Genomic DNA, 14,335 nt, shown 5'->3' with positions numbered 1-14,335 from the left:
ATCCGACTTCCTCTGTCCTTTCCCCAGTCCTTTCTTACCTCTTCCCTCTCAAGGCTGAGTTCTCTGTGAACTAATTAGGCGATAGGAGAAACTCATTAACATGGATCTGAGTAAATGGCCTGAATCACTGTTGTTGTGGCTGGGGACCAGGAGATGGCATTTGTGTGAGCCCAGGGCCCCAAAGAGAGAAGATGACCAGATTTTTCTCCTAGATCTGAAGCGGGTGGGGCAGGGAGAGTGGCCATTCCTCATAACTTCACTGTCCTTCCGAGGACATAGAAGTTCCCCATCGGCTCTAAGATACCCCCAGCTCGTTTTGGTGAAGAGACTCAGTGGGGTAGCCACGGAAGGAGCTGAGGGAAGAAAGACATCTGCCTGAGGGAAGAAAGACATCTGCCGCAGAGCACTTCCCTGAGCAGGGAGGGGCAGGAGTCAGCTGGATTCCCATCCAGCTCCAACTTCCTGAACACTGACCTGTGACCCCCCTCCCCTCCCCCACAACACACACTCCAGCTCAGGAGGCGTCTGGCTGGGCATCTTCCCTGACATGAAGGCCATGGTTCCTGGGAAGTACTGAGTTTTCATCCCTGTCTTGAATTCAACATGACAGGCAGAATTTCCCCTCTTAGAGCCCTCCCCCGTGATCAACTTCCCCATTGCGGTTTGGAATTACCTCATGTTCTGTCTGCTTAGCCTGGAAGCTTGGTATCACCATCGTGAATCCTGGGACCCGATGTCTCATTGTCACCAGGCCCAGCTGCTCCTCACACATCCGTTCTCAGTTCTCCTGATCCCTGCTTCCCTGCTCTTTCTTGGCAGGGCCTCCCACCTCTTTCTTCCTGCTCCCCCCTTTTCTCCCAGCCTCTCTCCTGGAATCCATCTTTAGTACCCACCTCACCCCCTGTTTCCCCACTTTTGTCACCCAGCTCTAGGCAGGCAGCAAAAAAAAAAAACCCAAAAAACAAAAAAAACCACACAACAACCCAGAAAACTCCTTCTCCAATTTCTGCCCTATACCCTTCCTGCGGTAGAGGCCCTCCATCTGCCAAACCATATTGCTGCTGCCTTGTAAAGCAGCGTCCCCACCTTCTTTCCTGGGGGAGGGAGGGGAGCAGCTTCCTGGGGCGTTTCCCTACTCCCTGTGAGCCTGACCGAGCCCCCCTGCCAGGGCCCAGCAGACCTGGGTTCGCGGGTTACATAACATATCCGTAGCCGGGGAGGCCCGTCTGTGTTTACTAGGGCCGAGCTTCTTAGCGGGAAGGGATGACATTTTCCTAGTGTATAATAAGCTTCCGCATCATGCCGGTAATGCTTCGGTGAAGGATTTATTTGTCCCAGCTCTGAAGGTGACCTAGGAGACGCAGTCAGAATCCATGTGGGACTAAGGGAGCATGATGGCACCTTGCCGTCCTGTCTTCTCCCTGCTTCCTTCAGTCACCTCTAACCCTGTGGCCAGGGCGGGAGGAAGCAGAGGAACATTCAGCCTTCCTGTTTCAGGACAGGGTTTGAGGGGAGATAGATTGTTTCTGAAAAGTTCCTTTTCCACCAAAGGCCAAGGAAGGAGAAAAGGTGTCCAGCCTGCAGTTTTGAGGAATGAAAGAAGTGTAACTGGGAGGTGGATGGAGGAATAGAAGACTTAACCACGGGCAGAGCCTCTGAGCCAGTATCCCCTCCCTGGTGGGGAAACTGAGGCTTGGAGAAAAGAGGATCGTGCGGGGCCTCAGGGTAGGAGTCTGTAGGGAAAGGAGCTCTTGAAACTTGCTCGGGTCTCCTGGCTGTGTCCTAGAAAGAGGGCTGCAGAGGAACTGGGCTTGGGGACAGCCTGGGCACGTGGAACCTGCAGACACCGGGCCAAGTGAGCCAGGAGCCAGGATGAGCTGCTGGGAGAAGCAGCCTCGGGGTCCCAGCAAGTGGCCTGGCAAGGCAGGCTGGTCTCTGAATAGACGTGAATCCGGGGAGGTCTGCCCCAGCGGAGTCTGAGCAGGGGTGGGCCCTGCAGGCCCACGGGCAGGCCCGGGAAGCTCACCGTGGTCTCAGATGTGCCGTCTGGCTACTCCTTGGGCAGGAACTGGGCTTAGTCAGCTGGTGACTTGTTGCTGTCCCCTTTGTTTTCCTCCAACATTTTTTTTTTTTTTTTTTAAACAATGGAGTGCCTCTGAGCATTCCAGTGACACCTCACTCTTTGAGGGCTTCCTCAGGCTCTGCTGGCCCGGCACCAGGGTGTGGGGCTCCGTAGGGCTCTGGGACTGAGGTCGGTCCCCAGGTGCAGGTTTTCCTGGTGGGTTCAAGCTGAGGCTAGAGAGGGACGATGCCCCTGAGCTGGGGGCAGAGCGTGCCGGGTGGGGGCTCGGAGGGACCGGGCAGGGGGTGCCCGCCTCAGCAGTGACTCTCCCTCGCACGCCCGCCTGGGGCTTGCGTTCGTCGTCCTTCCTCTGTGTCCGGTGACGAGATCCTGGCAGCGGCCCTGGGATTTTGTGAGACAGGTGGAGAGCAATTGTAGCCATTTTGGAGACAGGGAAGCTCGCTCCTGGGCTCCTTTGCCCTTCTGCCTCTTCCTCGGGGTGGCCAGTCCCTGCTGGTGCTAACACCCACCTGGGGGACTTGCGGAAGGACACATTTCCGCCGCTTCCTGCAAGTGATCTGATTCAGTAGGTTTGAGATGGGGGCCCAGGGATCTGGATTTGTCACTTCTCCGGGCGTGGTGGTAATTAACTAGTTGCTGGAATGAGTGCCTGGTGGGGGCCTGGAGGCTTAAGTAGGACTTTGCACCGAAGAGCTCCAGGAATTCTGAAAAGGAGGGTATCTGTGTGGGTGCTAGTGGCCGGGGAAAGTCGCATTTGCTCCAGATACATTTATTTAGCTCCTACTGTGTGGCCCAGTTGCATGTAGCACAGTGGAAGGCAGGGAGGAGGCAGAGGAGGGGCCACGCGGGCGCTCTGGACCCCGAAGTTGAACGGATCAGCCTGTAGGAGGTGCCAGAGCGGGACTGGGAATGGTGGGAATAAAGCCCAGATTTTAAGAAAACCGGGGCAAAGGTTAGAGCCTGGGGAAGACTCCTCAAGACCCCTTTCTTCAGGGGTCAGGAGAGAGATGGAAAGACCACCTCCTCAGGCGGCAGAGAGATGGCTCATTCCGCGCCCTTCCATTCTGTCCTTGGTCACTGAGCTTCTGCTCTCTGCCCGGAGGAAGACCTCCTACAAATCAGACAGTCCTTGCTCCTGAGCACCCTATGGCTAGCTCGGACTACCGAATTTCCTCTACCATTTATTTCTTAGTTGAATGTGGATGCCAGGCGTGGGGCTCCCGGAGACTTTCTCTGCAGACAGGACAGGTTTGCAGAGGCAGCAAGGGAGGGAAAAAGTATGGTGTGGTGTTCAAGAAACAGCCAGCCGGTCTGCATGCCTGGGGCACGGAGTCCAGAGGGGACAGGCCAGAGGCCCCTGGTTTGGGAGTTTTTCATGCCTTATCCTGTATTAATTTATTTACACCCCACCACCCCACTACGGAATCCTGCAGGAGATGGGCCAGCGTGTGAGGGTTGAAGCAGGAGCATTAGGGCAGTTGCGGCTGAGAGCAGGCTCTTGAGGCTGTGGGGAGCGGCAGAGGGAACAGCAGCCACGGGGAGAGCAGGCGGGAGGGGAAGCCGATCCATAAGTCCTTAGTGTCCACACTGTGCATTTGCACTGTGAGCCTACCCTACGAGCTCTCAGGGAGTCAGTGGCCTCAGAACTTCAGGAGTGGAAGGAGTGAAGATGCCCTTCTGGAAAAGCAGGCTTAGGGGAGCTGGGGGTGGGGAGGGGGGCAGACTGTGGCCCTGAGAACTCCTGTGTCCTTATTTGGCGTCACCGGAACCCCCAGCCGGGAACCTTTAGCTTACCTTCTCTTTTTAATATGCAGGTAACTTGAAATTGGTTTAACCAGATTGCTTTCCTTCTGACCCCTCGCTGACTTGCAGGCCGAGGGGTAAAGGGAAGGTAATTTTGGGACATGGAGCTGAGCCCCAGGGTGATGGAAATGGGAGAGGGCGGTGACCTGGGGCGCTTGCTTCAAGGATGTATGCATTGGCTGGTCCTGCGTTCCACCTGCCTGCTGGACATTGTTATAAGGCCTTTGCATCACGTGGCAGGTCTCTTTCTAGGTATGCAGGTATCATCCCCATTTTGCAAAGCCTGGGACTTAGATTGAGCACCTGGGAGCAGCAGGAACTGGTTTTCCGGCTGCAGGGCTGTCGCCTCCCCCGTGGATGTGGATGGATGAATGAATGAGCTTTGGTGGGTCAGACCAGATGCCCCCATCAGCCCTCCTAAGGTGCCTCTCAGGGAAGCTTTTTGACCTCCAGTTTAACCTGCGGACACTTAGAATACAACTTAAAGAGAACTTAGGGCTCCTTCTTCCTGCTCTAATCTTCTGCATGTCTTGAATCCGCAACCGAATGGTGGCTCTGGGATGTCTCTCCCCTCCCTGAACGGCATAGATATTATTGCATGTAGCACATAGATGCTGGCTCAAGAAACACTTAGAAATATTTAAAACATTTAAGTTTATGTGGAAGCAGCAGAAGTAATGCATGCTTATTAGAACAAATTCAGATGAGGAAGGAGGTAGAAGGAACACCTTCCCTCCTCAAAGGTACCTGCTGCTGGCTGCCTGATGCACATTTTTTCCCTACACGTATCTGCTGTCGATGACCCTGTGATTGATTTGATGTTATTGGCATTTCTCAGCAGAGGTGGGATTTTGGTGGAAAGCCCCCCGCTGGGAGAACGGGAGCCCCTGCATTCATCTGCTCATCTAGTACCTCCTTGCTGGACAATCGGGAGATTGAGGTTCTCTCTTGTGCCTGCCAGGCTGCGACTGGCAGGTCACCCCGTGCTTGACCTGTCTTTTTTGAGATTTGCGTTCTCTTGCATCTGTGCAGCTCGCTGTGACTCTGCACACAGGTCCTTGGACCATCTCAATCTTGGCTCTCTGGCCTTGGGGCCAGCCTGTCCGCAGAGTGCAGGCGCCACTCTGTGCGCCCGACTGAGCCTGACTTCCTGCGCGCAGCACTTGATACGCGCTGCCAGGGTCCCCTCAAAGAGCTGGGGGTTGCAGAGTTCCTCTGGGCGAGATCTGGGCGGTTAGGGAGACGCAGGGTGGCATCACATGAGGCTTGACGGGGTCGTGCGTGTAAGGGGCTCACGGTGGGGCCTGGCAAGGAGCAAGCACACGGGGAATGCTCGCCACTATTTAAAAGGCTGCCTGGGTGGCTCAGTCGGTGAAGCATCTGCCTTCAGCTCAGGTCATGATCCTGGGGTCCTGGGATTGAGTCCTGCGTCAGGCTCCCTGCTCAGCGGGGAGTCTGCTTCTCCCTCTCCCTCTGCTGCGCTCTCTCTCTATCAAATAAATAAATAAAATCTTTAACCCCCCCCAAAAATAAAAGGCTACGGGATGCCTTTTATTTTTATTTTTTAAATTTATTTATTTGACAGAGAGCACAAGTAGGCAGAGTGGTAGACAGAGGGAGAAGGAGAAGCAGGCTCCCCGCTGAGCAGGGAGCCCGATGCGGGGCTCGATCCCAGCACCCTGGGATCATGACCTGAGCCGAAGGCAGACGCTTAACGACTGAGCCACCCAGGCGCCCTACAGGATGCCTTTTAAAGAGAGTACGGTTTCTCACGCATCTTCTTGTATATAGATCTTCGTACACTTGTCTGATGACTTCCTTGGGACAAATTCCCAAAAGGAAAAGGTGAGACCATCAGGTATGCACTTTTTTAGGACTTCGGCTGCACGCCACACTGCCCTCCAGGAAGGCCCCCCTGTTTCTAGGGGTAGAGACCGCCTGCTCCTTGCCTTACCTACCCCCCCTCCCCACCTCATAGGTTAAAAACCAATACCACCACCATTAGATGCTTTTCCTTGTTGTCTTATTTTGTGTTGGTTTGATGACTAGTGAAAGTCAACATTAAAAAACAATTTTGGTCATTTGCATTTTGTTTTAATTCTGTTCATGTCCTTTATTCGTTTTCTTCTTGGTTTGTTACTCTTTTCCTACGGCATATAAGATAGTTTTAATCTCTTAATGTGGATTTTTCTGAAGTGAGCATTTGTCTGCTGGCAGGAAGCCATGGCCTCGGGCTGTCGGGCGGCGCTCGGGCCCCCCAGACCCCGAGCCGAGCTGACAGGGCTGTCCTCTGGGCGCTGAGCAGAGCGAGCCCATGCCACACGGTTTCGGAGGGCCATGCCTGCACTGTTTCTGTGCCTGTTTATAGTGGGTGTTTCTCTTTCTCTTTCTTGTCTGTCAGCACCCCTCTTTGCCACCATTGGTGTGCCCGCCTACAGCACTTTCTCTTTTGCCTTTTAATTTGATGTTTTGATGGCTCGCAGACCCAGAGCCCAAGCTCATAGAGTGGGATTCGAGCCCAGGCCCGGCCTCTCGGGGTGTGTGTGTCTGTGTGCGTGGGGGGGCGGGCGAGGCCGGGAGATCTGGACCCCACTCAGGGCTCACCCTGCTCCCTCTGCTACCTGCTGTCTCCCAGGGAAAGGTGGACGAACTTCTGTGCCCTGAGATCTTTGGTAAATCGGGCCCTATAGGAAGGCCCTAGAGCCTCTGGTGTGAAGAACTGTGACGATTTGGTGCCTTTTAGTTGCTCCAAAGTGCTCCTCTGCTTGGTGATGGCTTCTGGACTATTCTAGACTGCTTTACATCGGGTGATGTGGTGGAGAGAATGCTAGGTGTCCTTCCTCGTCTGTCAGGGGTAATGGTTACCAACCTGGTTCTAGAGCCACGCTGCCTAGATTTGAATCCCAGACTTACCAGTTGGCAGCTGTGTGACCTTTGGTGAGTCCCTTAATCTCTGTGTCTTGGCTTCCTTGTTGCAAAAATGAGGTTAACAAGCGCCCATTTCATCGTGTAAGTGTGAGAATGAAGTCGGCGAATGCATGCAGAGCTTTTAGATCGTTACCACTCCCTGGGAAGTGCTCGTCCTGTGCTGGGTCCTGTGCCATCATTCATACACTAGGTGCTGGCCACAGCCTTCGCAGGGTGGGAGTGGGGACTGAGTGAGGGCATGAGACTGAATGTACCTTGCACAGTGCCCACGGCCCGTGACTCCTCCAGAGCACTGTCCAGTTACGTAGGTGAGTCCCACGTGTCAATGTAAATTTTCAAGTAGCCGTTTTAAGAAGGGTTAAAAAAAAAAAGGTGAAGTGAATTTTAATATTGTGTCTTATTTAACCCAGTATATCTGAAATGTTATTTCCATATGCAATCAATAGGAGAAGTTATTAATGGGTCTTTTACACTCTTTTTCCCACCCTGTCTTCAAGCTCCGCCCTCAGCACTGCTCCACTGGGACGGGCCGAATCTCAAGTGCTCAGTAGCCACGCGGGGCCCGTGGCCATGTTGGTGGAAGAACAGCTCTAATTTTAGCCCGTAATAAACAAAAGAATACCTGTTTGTTGTAAAAAATGAACACAAAAGTGCATCCTTTTTGACTTAGCTTTCTAAAGTATTGCATTAACAACACCTGGGTGCCTGGGTGGCCCAGTCAGTAAAGCGTCTGCTCAGGTCATGATCCCAGGGTCCTGGGATCGAGTCCCACATTGGGGGATCGAGTCCCACATCGGGCTCCCTGCTCAGTGGGGAGTCTGCTTCTCCCTTTCCCTCTGTGCTCTTTCTCTCGCTCTCTCTCAAGTTTATAAATAAATAAAATCTTAAAAAGAAGTAATAATAACGTGCCTTTCTTGTAGGTCCCGCTGTTTTCGATCAGCCAGGCAGCAGGCGTGTGCTTACCATGCACCCGCTAAGGCTGTGGTGATTGATTGCAAACAGATCCATTGAGAAGGGACTGAATCTGCAGTAGCTTTTTGTCACCGTGTGTTTTTCTGGAAACCGGAAGACCACCACCGTGGTGAGAGTGCCCCCGCAAAACCTGTTCCGGTCACAGGGCTCTCACGCTCCACACTTGGGAGCCGCATTCACGCGGTTCTACCCAAGGACGGAAGGTGGGGTGTGAGCCTGGGCCCCGCTGTTGCGAGATGAGCGCACGCGTCGTGGCCCTTGGCAGGCAGCGCCTTGTTTCGAGTGGGCTGGCCGCAGGCCTTGGTGTAGCTCACTTTGGTGCGGTCCCCATACCCCCTGCAGCTGGTGCTATGCCCTGCTTGCTTCTCAGCCCCAGGCCTCCCTGTTGCCAGCCTGGAGGGTGATCCTGAATTCGGGTGAGGGAAGAAAGGCAGGCGGGGAAAGGCATTGCAGTTCCCATGGCTCCTTCCCTCTGCTGCGGGATGGGCCCACGTGTTCTCGAGTTCGGCTGGTGGCCCGACCCAGGAGTGGCCGTGCAGGCTGGTGAGCTGTCGGTGGACAGGGCTCGTGTGGATAGCACGGTGTGTGGACTAGCTGGCCTTTTGCATATCAGCTTGCGACGACGTCACACGGAGTGCTGGCTTGCGAGGGGCACGCAGTCAGGGGATAGCGTGCTGATTGCATGGCCCCTACCACAGTGCATAGTTGGAGAAGGGCGAGCCCAGCCCTTCGTGCTCTGCAGGACAGGAGGGTTCAAGGTCACTGGTTAGCACCCCAGGCTTTGTTGCATCATGGTGACCTCCTTCCAGCACACCAGCGGAGGTGGGCTGGGTGATCAATCCTGCAAGTCACCTCCCCTTCCACCGTGACCTGGGGCAGTGGTGCCGAGATGCTGCGTGTCACCAGCAAATGTCACAGTATTCTCTTCACTCCGTCCTGGTGTTTGAGGCAGGGGCTGTTTTTGTAGGTTTTTTTGGTTTATGTTTTGCCCTTGATTTATACTGAGTTGTGTATATATACATATATATGTAAAATAGCAGGATACGTATTTATATCGTAACGGAGAGGTTGTGAATGTATGCACACTCCTGGGAGACGTGTGGCACAGAATAAAGCCCCCCTCCAGCCAGCAGCTCTGGGCTGGCTTTCCTGCCGTCTCTCCGCCCACCTCCCTACTGCGCAGTAAGGAGGCTTTCCTCGGCCCCACCTGCTCAGAGGTGAGGTTATTGTGGACCACACCCCGGAAGGCGAATCCCATGGTATTGCAGCAATAAAGCACGAGGCTCCTTTTACCACTCCCCTCTTGTTAATGGCAGGAAGGACCCCGGTTCTTTGTCCAGGGAACCTGCAGACGACAGGGTGGGCTGGGCAGCCCCTTGTGATATCTTCGATGGGGCGTCTCAGAGACTCCTCGGCCAACCCAAGACAGAAACCATCATCCTGTAGATCTCTCGTTCTCCCCAGCCTTGGCACTGTTGGGATGGAGACTCTGTCCTGAGCCTGTGTTAAAAGGTTCTCTTGTCATTTCCTGGGCCCCAGGTGGCACAGAGGTCCCTCCAGGGGGGTGTTACTGCCCTTGAGAAGAGAGCCTGATGGACGCACCAGGCAGGCAGGGGTCGAAACCCGGTGTGTCCAGTTCCAAGGCCCACCTTTTCAGTTTCGTCCATCACCGGGCCTAGAGCCGTTGGTGTTCTTACCCCCAGCTGGTATTTGTCAGGAGCTGGGATCTGCTTCACTCGCCATGTCCCCTGTGGACACGGAGCCCTGAGCCAGTCTTGGGTGGGCCTCCTGGCCTGGCAGAGAATGCTTGACCAGCAACCAGGAGGCCTCCCTGCTCTGTACCCAGCCCGGGAGCCCTGTTGGTCCTTCAGGGAGCCTCCCGCTTGTATCACTGTGCTCTGTCCAGCCTGGTGGGCCCCTGCTGGCCCTAGGGGGCAGGTGGAACTGCGGGCCATCAGCCCTCTGACAGCCCCGCGGGAGCAGGGCCGGAAGTCGGGAGACCATTTAGGGTGGGGGCCAGGTGTTGTCACAAGGCCATGGGTCGTCTCACAGGAGAGTGGAGAAGGGCCTTGCGCGGGAGTCTTTGCGGGGGGGGCTCTCGGCTGCCTTGTGCCCCGGCTGCGGACGTGCGTGGAGGATGGCAGGAGGGTGGAGGTGCGTCTGGTTCTCTGTCCTCCCTCTTGGAGTTCACATTCCTCCCCGAGGGGTCAGAGCTGGGTCAGAGCTGGGACATCATTGAAGACATGGGTGTCCTGCGTTTTGGTGTATGCTTCTGACAGGTCAGCTGGCTCAGGTCTTAAAAGCCATTCCCTGTGCGGTGAGGAAGCCTCCCTGGGAAGCATGGAAGTGGCCCTCCGTCCATCAGGCCCCCGGGAGGGAGGCGGCAGGGTGGCCGAGGAGCCGGTTACTGGCCGAGAGGTCAGCCCGGGATCGGCCCGCCCCGTGTGACCCTCGCTGTTCGACAGGGTGGCTTGACAGGGTGACTGTGGCTCAGGCCCTGAGGGCGAGGCCTTCCCTCATCTCTGGAGCCTCAGATGCTCGTGCAGCCGGCACCAAAGAAAAATCAACATCGTGTGTAAGAAAAGCGTGCGTGCCTCGGGCGGTGAGTGGCTTCTCCGCCGCGAGCTGGTGGGGCGGGACGGCCGAGTGGGGGCCGCGGCGGCCCGGCTGCTTTGATCGGCACTGCGAGACACTGTTTTACTGGAATACTGATCTTATTATGAAAATTGCTGGCGTAGTGTGTTTTTAAACTATTCAAATGTGCCACCCCACACGGTAGCACGTTGTGTTTGTGCTGCAAACGTCGCGAGATTGACAGCTCTTGTAGCAGCGGGCGCAGGGAGCGGCGGGGTTCTAAGTGAAGGGTGGCAGGAGCAGATCTGGGATCTCAGAAGGGGCCGTACTAACCAGATGCACTTCCTGCGCGTGCTCCTTACGCGCCCGCCACCGCCCCGCGTGCCTCCTCGTGGTTCGCTGGACATCCCTGCACGGTGAGTGTTCCCCCCCCGTCCTGCAGATGGGGGCAGGGATGGAAAAGGGATGTGCTCAGGGTTGCTCGCTCTTAGGGTCGGAGGCAGGACTGGACCCAGGAAGGCTGGTCTCAGAGCCTGTGCTTGGGCCTGCAGGTGTTCTGCACCATGAAACAGATACAGCTTTTATTTTTATTTTTATTTTTTTTGAAGATTGTATTTATTTATTTGACAGAGAGAGACACAGTGAGAGAGGGAACACAAGCAAGGGGAGTGGAAGAGGGAGAAGCAGGCTCCCCGCAGAGCAGGGAGCCTGATGTGGGACTCAATCCCAGGACCCCGGGATCATTACCTGAGCCGAAGGCAGTCGCTTAACCGACTGAGCCACCCAGGCGCCCCAGATACAGCTTTTAAAATACAGGAGAAGGGGCTCCTGGGTGGCTGTCGGTGAAGCGTCTGCCCTCAGCTTGGGTCATGATCTCAGGGTCCTGGGATCGAGCCCCAGATCGGGCTCCCTACTCGGCGGGGAGTCTGCGTCTCCCTCTCCCTCTGCTCCCCCCCCCCCCGCTCGTGCTCTCTCTCTCGCTCACTTTCTCAAATAAGTAAATGAAAATCTTAAAAAAAAAAAAAGAAATACAGGAGAAAGTTCAAAGAATCTTGTTTCTTCTGGGGATATGAAGGGTCCCCTTAAGCCAGATAGGAAACCTAGAATTTATAGAGGAGAAGACACGCCAGATTTTCTCCCCAGCTTTTTATTTTGGAAAAACCACCACCTTGAAAGGCGTTTGCTCCCTCCTCCCCGCTCCACACCTCACATTCTTTTTGGCAGTGGGTGTGGTCGGCAGCTGCAGACAGCGTGGCACTTCTCCGAAGGCCCCTGAGCTGGCATCTCCCAGCGCGGGCACATTCTTGCACGAAACAGAACACCAGTGTCACACCCGAGAGAATTGACAGGAATCCTCTGGCGTCATTTCAGAGCTCACCCACAAGCAGATTTCCTCAGTTTCCTCCAAATACCTTATATGCCCTTTTGGTCTTTCCAAAGCAGGATGGGATGAGGCCGGGCCAGATTTCTTGGAGAAGGTCCGTGCCCCGGCTTTGGATGCTTCTGCTGCCTGGCTGTCTTAAAGTTCTCCCTCTGTCCCCGGAGCTGCCTGGGACCTGGAGTGAAGTCGAGGTGTTGATGAGATCCAGATTAAACCATTTTGACAGGATTACCCCCTGTTGCGTCACATCTGGCCCTGCTGTTAGTGATGTTAAGGAGCTAACGGTCTGGAAGGTCCATTTCCTCCCACTTGGTGGTTGCTAAGTGATCTGTGGGCTGGGGCTTGGGCACCACGGAAGTCAGCGGCTGCCAGGGACCCCTCCCCTTGCTGTGGGGAGGCGTCTATGTGCATCAGCGAACTGGTGTATTGGGGTGGCCACGTGCTGATTTTCTCAGGTGTGTGTTCCTTCTGTGAGTCCTAGCTGGTGTTCTTCCAGCGAGAAGAGCTTCGTCCCAGCCCACCCTTTTGTATTCTCTCTCTGGTCTCACGGATTTTTGTTGTTGGCGGTGTTCAGATGTTCTAATATAATCAATTACAAAATTAACAGATTTAATTACATTTCTGTGGAATAGAGTAGGAGCATTTGCTTGCCATGTACATATGCTAGTTAAATGCTTAAGATGCCTGTGATCGAGTTCCTGCAAACTGTGAAGATTTTTTAAAATTCCAAAGGTAAACGGGCAGAGCAGAGGACCAGAAAGACAGTTCAGAGAAGAGGAAATGTACGTTGTTGGTGATCATGAAAAGATGCTTACCCTCGTGAGTAATCGGGGACGCAGATCAGAAGAGCGAGGTCCTGGGCTCCTCTGTCCGATGCCGATGGGAGGGCCAGTGTTGGCCTGCCCCGCTGGGCTGGCGGGAGATGGGGCCCATGAAGGAGAAGTCCTCGGATGCTATCCATTAACATGAAAAATTTGTCCGTCTTTGAACCCAACTGTCCTACTTGCTTCCCCATGCAAAGAAGCAGCTTATGGTGGTTTAAAAAAACAACAAAAAAGGAAGCCACCAGAATGCCCTCGAGTCGGGGAACAGTGGGATGAGGGTGGAGTGTGTGCACTGTGAAGTATCGTGAAGCTGGCAGTCAGGGTGAATGAGAACCGTGGCCACGGTCGGGGTGTGGACAAGAGCATGTGGGGAGCGGCTGGTGCATTTTGGTGCAGTGCCGGAGGCTGGGTCCTGTTAAGGTGGGGGGGGGGGACTGGACACTCATTCTGGAAATTTCCACCCGTAGGGAAGTGCCAGGGGGCCAAAAGCAGTTTCCTGAGTGTGTTGTGAAAGTAGTTTTGTACCCCAAAATAAAATTTTAAAATGATGGAACGTGTACATTTATTACATGTACTAGTCCTAACCCACTCTCCTATTTTGTGTCTCACCCGGAGTTGGAAGGCTCTTGTGTGTGAGTCCTTGTTAGGACGTGTGGTGACCCCAGAGCAGCTGCGGACGTTGGGGGCTGGGGCCTGGGCAGAGCGGGGGTTTGGGGGGCTGAGCTTCCAGCCAGGACAGTGCAGACCCGCCCGTTTTTCTGATGAGCCACATGTATCCTTTCTGCGTGCAGCCCTCATCCCCAAGTGGAACAGCCCCCTGCTGCTACCGTTTCTTTTCCTTTTTACAGAGGTCATGTACTCCCTATACACGTTGTAGACAGCATAGTAAATAAAAGAGACATTTTGCAGAAAAATAGAAGTAGGAGAAAAGTCACTGTAGTTCCTAACTGCCACAAGTCAGCCGCTGTCCTCCTTTGGCTGGGTTCCTTGCACATGGGCCCGTGGTATATACATTTTTGCTTTAAAAAAAAAAATGACCGTAAGTGCCACCACCACCTGTGTGAGGTAGAAAACGCTTTGCAAACGTCTTAAGAGGTCGTGTGATGTTCCACCTTCTGGAGACGTGGTCGTTGGCTGCCTTATTCCCATGTTGCTGGGCGTTTCGTGTTGCTTTCACTCGTTTGGAAGCGTTGGACGTCTTCAGGCCTCCGTCCGTCCTTCCCTCCGGGTCAGATGGTCCCCGGGGCGACATGGATTCTGGGGGCCCAGCCTCTCTTCCCCACCGCGCCTCACCTACTCGCACTGGGACCACCGCACACCCCAGCCCGTTGGCAGGGCTTTGGAAAGTGAGCAGTAGAATTTCATTCTTAATTTCTATTTATTCGAGTATCAAATGAAAATGAGTGGTTTCCGCTTGTATTGGCCATTTGTACTTTCTTTACTCACATGGAGGTTTTATGTTTGTTTTTTTTTAAGCAACATTTGTGATATTAACCCATTGATCTAGCTACCTTCCCACCACCCCCCACCTCAGGTGTCGATTTCCCTTTAATTCTATTTTTCTTAGGGTTCTTAGCATTTTTAATTGTTCTGGATTTTTTTATGTTTATGTATTTGGACTTAATCGATCTTCTCTTTCTTGTCCTTTATTTTATTGATTTTTTTTTTTTTGAGATTTTATTTATTTGAGAGAGAGAAAGAGAACAAGCGCACAGAGGCAGAGGGAGAAGCAGACTCCCCGCCGAGCAGGGAGCCCAATGCGGGGCTCAA

At 54.1% G+C, this 14,335-nt stretch overlaps 1 protein-coding gene across 3 annotated transcripts in view; it reads left to right on the top strand.

The window, feature by feature from the left end:
- The window catches only part of AGAP3 (ArfGAP with GTPase domain, ankyrin repeat and PH domain 3), a 53,200-nt gene that overhangs the window by 1,838 nt on the left and 37,027 nt on the right, over positions 1-14,335 (top strand). The gene's annotated exons all lie outside the window — the stretch shown is intronic.

Source organism: Mirounga angustirostris, unplaced genomic scaffold, assembly GCF_029215605.1.
Source record: "Mirounga angustirostris isolate CCGP_5_RB_7025 unplaced genomic scaffold, mMirAng1.0.hap1 SCAF_12, whole genome shotgun sequence".
NCBI lineage: Eukaryota > Metazoa > Chordata > Mammalia > Carnivora > Phocidae > Mirounga > Mirounga angustirostris.
Note: the sequence above shows the minus strand (reverse complement) of the source record. Positions and strands in the feature narration are given on the sequence as shown.